The sequence below is a fragment of the Dermacentor andersoni genome, chromosome 5 (assembly GCF_023375885.2).
Source record: "Dermacentor andersoni chromosome 5, qqDerAnde1_hic_scaffold, whole genome shotgun sequence".
In the NCBI taxonomy this organism is placed as follows: Eukaryota; Metazoa; Arthropoda; class Arachnida; order Ixodida; family Ixodidae; genus Dermacentor; species Dermacentor andersoni.
This window is the reverse complement of record NC_092818.1, coordinates 195,271,693-195,281,800: the sequence shown is the minus strand read 5'-3', so window position 1 is coordinate 195,281,800 and position 10,108 is coordinate 195,271,693.

Here is a 10,108-nt window from a genome sequence, read left to right as displayed (position 1 = left end):
TCAACATCCATTTTTGTCATAATTTATATCAACAAACCTGTGCGATCTGCTAGCGGTATGCATTACTTATAATGCCTTACTTTTGGGCTGTTAGCACTGAACCTTGTTAGCTCTACCATCATATGCACAACAACGAAAGCGAGAAATAAAAAAAGATTATTTGCTGGAAATCGTACTCCCGCGCAGGGTTATAGAATCGTTACACGCCAGTCTATTCATGTAGGGGCTCCGAGGCAGAAGGTTGTTGTTGGATATGGACACCTCGGTTTTAATTAGCTCTATATAGCGCTCTGCAATGAGAAAATATTCAAACGTTAAGCCCGCCATTTCCAGTATATGGTGGGGGCCGTCAACCTAGGGCAAAAGTAGCAGTATTGCTCGAAAAGCGAAGCATTGTTAGCGATAGCAAAATATTAGGCTATTACATGAAGTAGTTGAGGTTCGTATATAACTTTATAGACTATACATAAATTGCAGTAAACATTGCTGACTAATTAAACAAGCGTGGCGTCACGTGCAAAGATATGCGCCAAGATATCTCGCTCGATGTCCGCTAGCACTCGCTATAGCGTTTAAGTACATTCATGTACGCACACTGCTACATCGCAATATGTACAAGGCACCGCAAGCAATGGCAAGCTCATTAAATGAGTGCGTACTTTTCGAATGATAGTGATATATTAACTTATACAACTTAGGAGCGCTTCTTTAATTCAGTTGTTAACCTTGAGCCCATTAAGCTTTCCAATGAGAGCGCGCAATTTCACGTCTAATTCATTTTTTCTGTTGCAAAACAAAAACAAACAAATCCTTGATACCCTCTTTTTTCTCACAGGAGCAAGAGGACACCACACACTCGAGTACATCTATGTATACTATTTGTGTAGAAGTTTCTAGGCACAGTTCATACAGGCTGTCCCAATTAAACAGCATCGAGACAGCAAGTTGGGCCAGTTGGTTAGGATTCTTAGTAAGGTTCGTTACAGCGCAACAGAAGACACGGGCAAAAGTAAGGTATAAAACGACAACACGGCGCTGTGTCGTCGTTTTATACCTTCCTTTCGTCCGTGTCTTGTGTTGCGCTGTAACGAACCTTAGTATGATGTCCCTATTATCATGACCTAGATTTAAAAATATGCAAATGCCACGTAGTTGGACTGAATCAAGGTTATGTTGTTTGCCGTCGCTTGGAGATATATTATTTTTTGCGTTCCGCCTAATTACACAATTAGTCTTAATTGATGAACTTCTCAAATATTATCTTTAGATGAAAAGGGTCAGTGAGAAAATTGCAGAGCAACATCAAAAGCTTCCGATAAAGCTTTCTGTTGTTCAATATGTGCTCCACAAAAGTATTTTTCTGAGCTTGAAAGAAGCCCGCGAATACGCGCAAAATTACTGTGCGACTGACCGCTCGAGGCACGTTTCTTCAAGTTTTCAGGTAGCAAGCTTATACAGGTTCACGAAGGAATTCACAAAGGAAAGCGTGACATATTCCGATCGGCTCATGTGCATGCATATGTTCCTTATTGCGGGCACCGAACAAGCGGACCGATTTGAAGAAACTAACAGGCAGGCAGTCAGACAGGGGGGAAAAGATAAATAAAAGGCAGGGAGGTTAACCAGAATAACGTCCGGTTTGCTACCCTACACCGGGGGAATGGGAAAGGGGAAACAAAGATAACAGAGAGAGAGAGAGAGATGGAAAGAAGGAAATTGCGGTGAATTCGCTGACGTGTCTGCTCCTACAGAAATTGCAATAATAGTCACAGATGGTCGCACAAGCCCGTCGTCCTGGATGGATGGATGGATGTTATGAGCGTCCCCTTTGGAATGGGGCGGTGGGTTGCGCCACCAAGCTCTTGCTACTATGCTGCCTGATATCCTACCTAGGTTAACCAATGAAAAAAGAAAAGAAAAAAAACACTATGAACTAACACGTCCAAATTTTCTGATCCCCTATTGCGAACTTTGTTTTTGTACGTCTCCGTCTTTTGTCGTTTCCCTACTTTTCTTCCACCAATCCTCCAATCGCCTCTTACTAATGTCAATTGCGGACCTGTTTGCTTTACCACTGTCCTTAAGAAGCACAAAAGCGCCTTCACCGCTTTATGGGCCGACGGGCGATGGGGGCGGTGTTCCAGCAGCACCTGCACAGAAAGCGGTCGATTGTCCAGTTTTTGGAAACAGAATGAACAAATGAGTCATCTGGAGATGAAACATGGGGAATGCTGTCAGAAAATATGACACATAAAAAGCTGGAATATACGTCCTTGCGGCAGCTACGAGGATCTCACTATCTTGTTTGCAACATGGGTGAGGCAGTACTTGGAGCGATCGCTTTTGTTTGCCGAATGGGATTTTAGCCACATACACTTCAAAGCTCCATAGCGTCACGTTTCATCCTCTTCAAATGTCACAGCAATTTATCTCCCGTAGCAACTGCGTAGTCAGTATAGAGGGGAAATTGCGAGGAAGCATGAAGTACAGGACGTGATACCAACGTCTATGTACCCAGGGGGTCAAGTTCTGTAAAGCAGACATTGACTGGAGATGCTGGCTCAGTACACAACGCCCAAGTTTTTTGCAAGCACGCATATACTGCCTCTAATCAACGGTACATCTTTCTCTTCAATATTTCAAAACATACACGTTCAGCCAACAAGTGCATTGATGGCGCAAGCACATGTTTGCTTGTTTAGTAGCACGATAACATTATTGAGGCACTATCTCGAATGACGCCTTTCTTTTATTACAAAAATCTAATTCCTTCTAAATTGGCCTACTTTTCAACGATTTCAAACCCTTACTTATAGTTACATTGCTCGTTCCTTCAATTGACCAAGCGCAAACATTTCTGTGCTCTTTATTCGGAAACTCTCACTCATCGAAACATTTTTTCTTGTCATGCCTTACCAGCCCTCATCCCTTCATTTAGGCCGAAGCAATATCCTCTTGAAAATAAAATTATTTATTCATTCTTGTAGGCTGATTTGCATAAGACAAAATGACGCTCTTGCTTAGTTAGAAAAAAAAACTGTTCTTGCCTATTTCAATGCCGTTTCCACCACTGATACTTCGCGATGTCGTCATCACCTGTATATATCAGCATAACGTTGCCATGTAGTGAAGGAGCAGTTAGCTCATAGAAATTGTAGCCATTAGCGATAGCAATTTCTCACGCAGAATATACTAGACTATACTTGACGTCATTCTCGAAACTCGCTGTAGTTTGTATCACGCTAGTATTCCTGCTTGAACCTTGAAACTAGGCTAAAATCGACAGAACTAGTCAGTGCGCCCTATAGTGACGCCAACCCCTCAGTTTGTGTGGAAGGTTTTCGGCATAATCATATTTTAAACAAGATAAATTCCCACCACTTGGACTTCCCTAACGTCCACTTAAATTTAGGTGCGTGCGCTTTTTTACATTTGAACCCATCGAAATATGGCTGTCATAGATGGAAATTAAAGCCGTGACCTCGTTATCAAATTATCGGGTCTTACGTGCCAAAACCACTTTCTGATTATGAGGCACGCCGTAGTGGAGGACTCCGGAAATTTCGACCACCTGGGGTTCTTTAACGTGCACCTAAATCTAAGTACACGGGTGTTCTCGCATTTCGCCCCCATCAAAATGCGGCCGCCATGGCCGGGATTCGATCCCGCGACCTTGTGCTCAGCAGCCTAACACATAGCCACTGAGCAACCACGGCGGGTGACCTCGTGATCAGCTACAGAACTTCGTACCTATGTCTTGGAATTAATCATGCCATCTATTCACATGGACCAATCGAAGATCTTATAAATTGCTGGCGTTTTATTTTTGCTTAGATAAAGAATAAGTATTTTCCGTTGAAATCGCTACGTTTCCATTCACAAATATAGCACGACGCATTTCTTCATTATCATATTGATCCCGGTTCGTGTTTCAGACCTTGGGATTCTAACCGACGTTGTGGCTGCCATTATATTCCGGTATATACGGTATGCTAGCCGAGTGTTTATGCGATAGAGCATTCACGACACCAAGACCTAGAACTTTGTCCTCACTGCTTGCCGATCGATAAATGAAACAGCGTCGCTCAGCGCTTGTCCCCGTTTCTGCTTAAATCAATACAAATCCACTTAATCGGGCATTATGCGAATCGGGGAGCGCTACGGCAAAGCTAGCTGGCGTCGCTTCCACACCCAGACGTTTTCCTAGCTGCACCCTAGCGTTCTTTGAAGTCTGTTAAGACAGAGAATGTTATATAAGTGGGCCATCATCTGTCTCGCATGAAAATCAGCTTACTATTTCTAAAGAACTCATGGGCACATGGCAAGATTCCTTCGGATCAGCTGCTGTGCTTACCGTAATATTCCTATATTTAAGCAATATGGAAGAGAGAGAGCGAGAGAAGGGAAAAAGGAAAGGTAAGCATTATGGAAATATTCTGAAAGACACGTGTACCTTGATACTGTCTTATCTGTGCTTTTTGTTGTCTACAAATACCATGCTCATTACAATAAACGGTACCGCCAAGTAAGCGTCTTTCTTCGATTATCTTGTTTTCGCTCTTTGGCACCATTTATAATCAATCAATCTTAACTCTCACACGTCCTGCTGTAGTTTAGACTGCCTCAGAATGTAGAGACACGCTTTTTTTCAGCATTTATGTGCAATAGGTGCCCCCGCATTACCTCAACTCTCAAAGTCCGAGCCAGCCATAACGTGACTTCGTAAGCTGTTCTCCTATACCCCTTCTAAGTGTAACATTGTCACCAAAACTCTATCGGTTCTGAGACATACATTTTTTTTTATTCATTCGTGACGCAATGCAGATGAAGATTTGAGTCAGCCATGCTTTGAAAGATGCAATTTGCGAAGATGTATTTTGACTCAGACCTCCAGAAAAGAGCACCACTTGTGACATTTAAGATATTTTTAAAGCAAATATATTAGGTTCTTATAAGAGGTATCTGGCTTGGCCCCGCTGTTACTTCTTTTAGTACCACAGGTTGCCTGGCATGTTGCATGTGTGTAGCTCACGTCTGACATTGTTATATGTTATGTGTTTATTGCGTATATATGAATTGAACTTATGTGCGTGTTTTCAGACTCAGTCGTACGCTTTCACTCGTCTACGGAACTGTGTATGCCTCTTAAGTGTCATCTTACTCTACTTTTTTTTGTGTGGGTAGAACTTTGCAAATGTGTGTACTCTTTGACTTTATTCAGAGCAAATCACTTTAGTGTGCTTTTGTATTCCTTGCCCTGTGCAAAGGAGTTTCCAGCGCCAATAATGGTACCAACCTCCTTCGTCATTTCATATTAGTGAAAGAAAAAATCACAGATTTAAAATGTAAAAGTTTATATTATAGCACGTGCAGTTTGTACAAAGGAAGGTGAAGGACGTAGACAACAATAAAAGGTAACTACTGCGGCATTTTAACTCATAATATTTAAAAAAGAATAGAGTCATAACGGTGACCTCGCACTAATATTGTGTTCGCATTGAGCAGTGTTGGCAGCCCAAATATAACGATGTGTTTTCGGTTAATTTTTTTGGAAAGCATGTTCTTAGCATCAATGAGGTTTTAGCTTTCCTCCAACTTGACCGATTCTTATTTGTTTGGCTAAAACATGGCGTGCGAAATAACAATAGTGAAACGTCCAGTCTTCATTCCGTGTCCTTCCTACTCGAAAGTTCTATGTCAAGCAACCTTTGGCGGTTTGCAGCTGGAATAACTGTGCAGCCACTCTTCAGTGCACCACAAGGACGCTACAAACATCAACGGAAAGACCAACATTTGCAAATCAGCAAGAGTCTGCTATCACTGCGCTGTTACTTCGCGAACTCATCGTGGACAGTCCGGGTGCATTCTAAGGCCTGTCTAACGTCTATTATATTCTATTTAATTGATAAAGTCTTCAGAGCTTAAGAAATCGCCTCAAGTCCCTTGTATTATAAAGGCATCTGCAAAGGCTTTACCTGGTTACCCCCTTCTTCGTTGACAGACTGCTTGAAGACAGCAACCCACTCCATCTTAGTCGCGGGCTAATTCAAACGCTTTCAGCTCGAGAGGAAGATTTCTTCTTGCTTAATGTGTGGAGCACCTTTTCAATCTCCCAATGTGGCTGGTTGAATTTATCGTAAAGTATTAGTTGAAGAATGTGCTTGAGAAGTGTCATGTCCCGGTCGCCTCCATAACACTTGTTGCTCAGTCTTGTTTTATTCATTACTGCACGTGCCCTTTAATTGGCTCGTCAAATTAAAAAAAGTGGCTTTTTGTACGATGACACACTCATGTCTGCGACTAGCCTCATAACAGTCTAGTGTAACCTCGTAGAAACTGCATAACATTTTTTTTCGAATAATTATGTCATTGGTACCTCCCATGACCAGCGCAAGCAACTTTAACAACTACAGTCCTTATACACCTGAATCAAAGCACATGTTTTTCTTTTTCTTTCTTTTTGTTTTTAACTTCCAATGAGCAGGCTATCTGCTTTTATTATCCGGCATGCATTGAGACATGGCAAGGAAGCTGCGCCTGAAGTTTTATTGCCCCAGACCCTCCATCATGGTGTGCAAAAATCTCACACAGCCCTCGTCTTCTGCAGCGTGAGCAGCAGCTGTCTCCCGAGAGCGATAATATGTGGAGCATAGCTCCAATGACAGAAGGTCACCGTCACCAACGCATTAAGCCTATTTACGAGGCAAGCTATATGTGGGTCCAGCGTTGTCAGGTTAAGCGCTTCTTTGCCTCTCAGAGAACGGTCATCAATATCCGGATACTGGACGAGGTGCCGCCTCTTTGTTGAACCAACTCGGATCGATTCAACGTGTTCCTCGCTGACCCACTTCCAGGCTGTCACGCAGTGCTCGCACAGCTAAGCCTTTGTGAGCAGGTTGTTGCGCTCGCTGACAAATGTGGATGTTTTCGCCATTGGTGACTCGGGCAAGAATTGGGCTTTCGCGCTACTATGGCAACAGTTCGACAGAAGAAACGGCTTGATACAGAGGGAAGTGGAGATGGTGACAACGGCGACCTAGTAAAGCATTAAGGCCGTTCGCGCTCGCTAGCAAAATCTCGTGCTCATCAAGTAAGTTATATAGGCTTGCAGGCACAAATACGAATTGTTATACATACATATCAGAGCACCACCCGCGTAATGCGAAGACGTGGGTTCGTATCCAACCTGCGGCCAGTTGTTTTTAATGCATGTTCATTTCCGTTGATTTATAACTTCTACATTTCAGCTATATAAATATATAATTTCCCATATGTTTTCTGCGCTTCCATTACCTGCTTATATATATATATTCACTCCGACGAAGACCGGTCTTCTTGCCGAAAAGTCAGTAAAAACCTTGTTTTTCTTTTTCCAATGTTAAATCTTCGAAACCTTTCGCCTTAAATATATATATATATATATATATATATATTGTCCGGTCTATTGGCTCCCTTATTGAATGCACCCTTTGTAAACTCAGTGAACTTATCACATTGACACAAAAAAGTCGGTTCCGCCAATACAACTTGATTAAAAGTCATCTATTAGAGATAAATAAATACAATGGTGTAATAGAACGCGAAACGATATGAAGTAAGAACAGGACAGGGAAGAGCATCTGCCCTAAAGTTCTTTCCTGTAATGATTTTATTTTGTGTATTGTTTCGCGTCCTATCACACCATAACAACTACGAACCAACTAGTCCAGTAACAAGTAGGGATAAGTAAATGTAAATTTAATTAGAAGCAAAGTCAGTAAGGCAGCTAGAACATGACATTCTTACGGGAAACATTTCAGTACGAAATATTTATCCACATGTTCGCGATACTAGCTTGACTATTGTTTTTCCCCTCGGGGTCAAAGTACTCGTAGATTTTCAGTGCTCGGCGCCTCGTAGGCCATTGATGCAGATAAAACATAACTTTAGCAGTTGTAGATATCATTTGTACATGACATTGCAACTGCGGCATGGTGGAGCTTGAAGTTTGAATAAAGGACGTTAAGTCACTCTATGTCGTCGCTACACGTAGGTAAAAACGTAATGTACTTTCTAATTCCACCGACGTCAAAGTGTGTTTCTTCAGCATCTATTAAGATATTATATAGTAAGCCTAGGGAAAAGAGCTAATTCCTATTCTAGAGATAACGTATTTGACTCCACGTTTCTGCTCTATCCTTTAAGAAATGCTACCAGCACGACGCACTCGGCAATAGTCTGCGTAAAGGTGGTCCAGTCAAGCGGCCGGCGTGTAGTCAGCGCAGAAACACAAATAATAAAGTAAAATAAACCCTGACAATTCGCCCAGTAAAGTGCATAATTCGGCAGTAAAGTGCATCTTCCTCTGGACCCGCCTATATGTTGGGCGAAAGGGTATAATTTGCACTGAACACGAGTGATATCAAAATGAAGTTGCCCACTAACGCGCAGGGGCTAGACGTTTCGCGTCACTTTTCTGTTGCCTCAAACTACCAGCGTATATCGATGCTACAACATCAACTACAGAAATGGCCATAAAGTTGCCTACCTTCTCGAGCAAGCAAAGGTCACAGTGACAGCAGGGATGTCACACCGGTCACGACCATCTCATTTCGCACCGTCAGTAAACAGAAGAAAATCAACTCACAACCGAGCCCGCCCGAATTGGCCCGACGGCCCGTCACGCCCCAGCAGACCAATTCGAGCCTCGATCGATGCCTCCTTGCTCGAAACAGGCGACCTTGAGCAAAAAGAAAAGCGAGGGTCCCGTGGCATGACGTGCTCGCGTGTAGCCCGCGCAGGTCATTGCTAATGCACTGCCAGTATGCGACACCCAAGCGGAAGGCTGGCCCAGGTATACGGCAAGTAAAGATCCTTAACTAGCTATCGTGCAAACAGTGCAAAACCAACGAGCTGAAGCGCGACGCCGTTTAATTTTGAAGATGCAGGCAAGAGGCAGTTTGTTTTAATATCCAAAGCAAACGCCTCATCAGGTATGATATTAACCTGCTTGCGCCTTATAGGAATGGCAGCTGTTTAACGAAATGACTTGGATATCACGGTTTATTTTAAGAGTACAGTGCTCTCCTGAGAGCTAAGACTTGGACCTGATGACGACTCTCGGTAACGACGGCTCTGTAAGGTGTTAAATTACTCCTGAGATGAATATGCAGCTCTATCGTGGGGTAATATAAACCTGCTCTTGTTCAAGCTGCTTCAGTTTCTGAAGTGAGCAACTAATCAAACCCACAGGCTTTGATACAGCCGCCCGACGGCCGGTCAGAGAAAAGTGGCGCATGTAGAATGCTACCGCATGCGGCCACCACTTTGTTCAGTGCGACGCCAAGCTCCTTAACGGTAAAAGATATAGATTGCATATGGCGTAACACGCATGCCGCAGCGGGCGCGTGCGGCAGGCGCGCTACTGTTTATGGGCGCTGGAAGGATGAAGGAGGACAGTGAAGATGTGTGACTGAAATTCACTGCGCTTAAACGATCAAGGTCGAACCCACAAACAGTTGTTCTCGTGTAACTGCTACATTTTCTGTAATAAAAAAAAAAGCTCAAACAGCGCAAAGTTTCAAAATGTTTAAGACGCCAATATTACGACTCCATAGCTTTCTAATGAGTACAGATATCTCATTTCTTTAATCTTGCGCTCCCAGTGTTTAAAAGTTCCCATAACTATAGCATTCTCAATCTGACCCTCTGTATACATTACGACTGCTTCACCAACTTTTGCCAAATCGAAGTAACAATTTCGAGCAACTCCATATGCACTCGGCTTGGTCTTCTTTTAACGCAGCAATAGAATCAGTTTGTAATATTACCATCTTGCTTCTCGTTATATACTGCACCAATTTTTTTAAAGGTTGCCTGTGGCAGATAGCATAATTCTAACTCTTGATTTAAATCACTCGATGAGGCAACCATTACTTCTACAAGGAATCAAAACGTTCAATTGAATAATTAGTGTAATTACACTAATTAACTTTTAATTAATTACATTACTACACATATTTCAGTCCACGATCTATAGCCGCTGAGTTTGCACGGCGTATCCTCTTGGAACGAATTATCTGGATAGCACCAGTTCCGATATATTAATTTCCGAAGTGTCCGTCGAAAT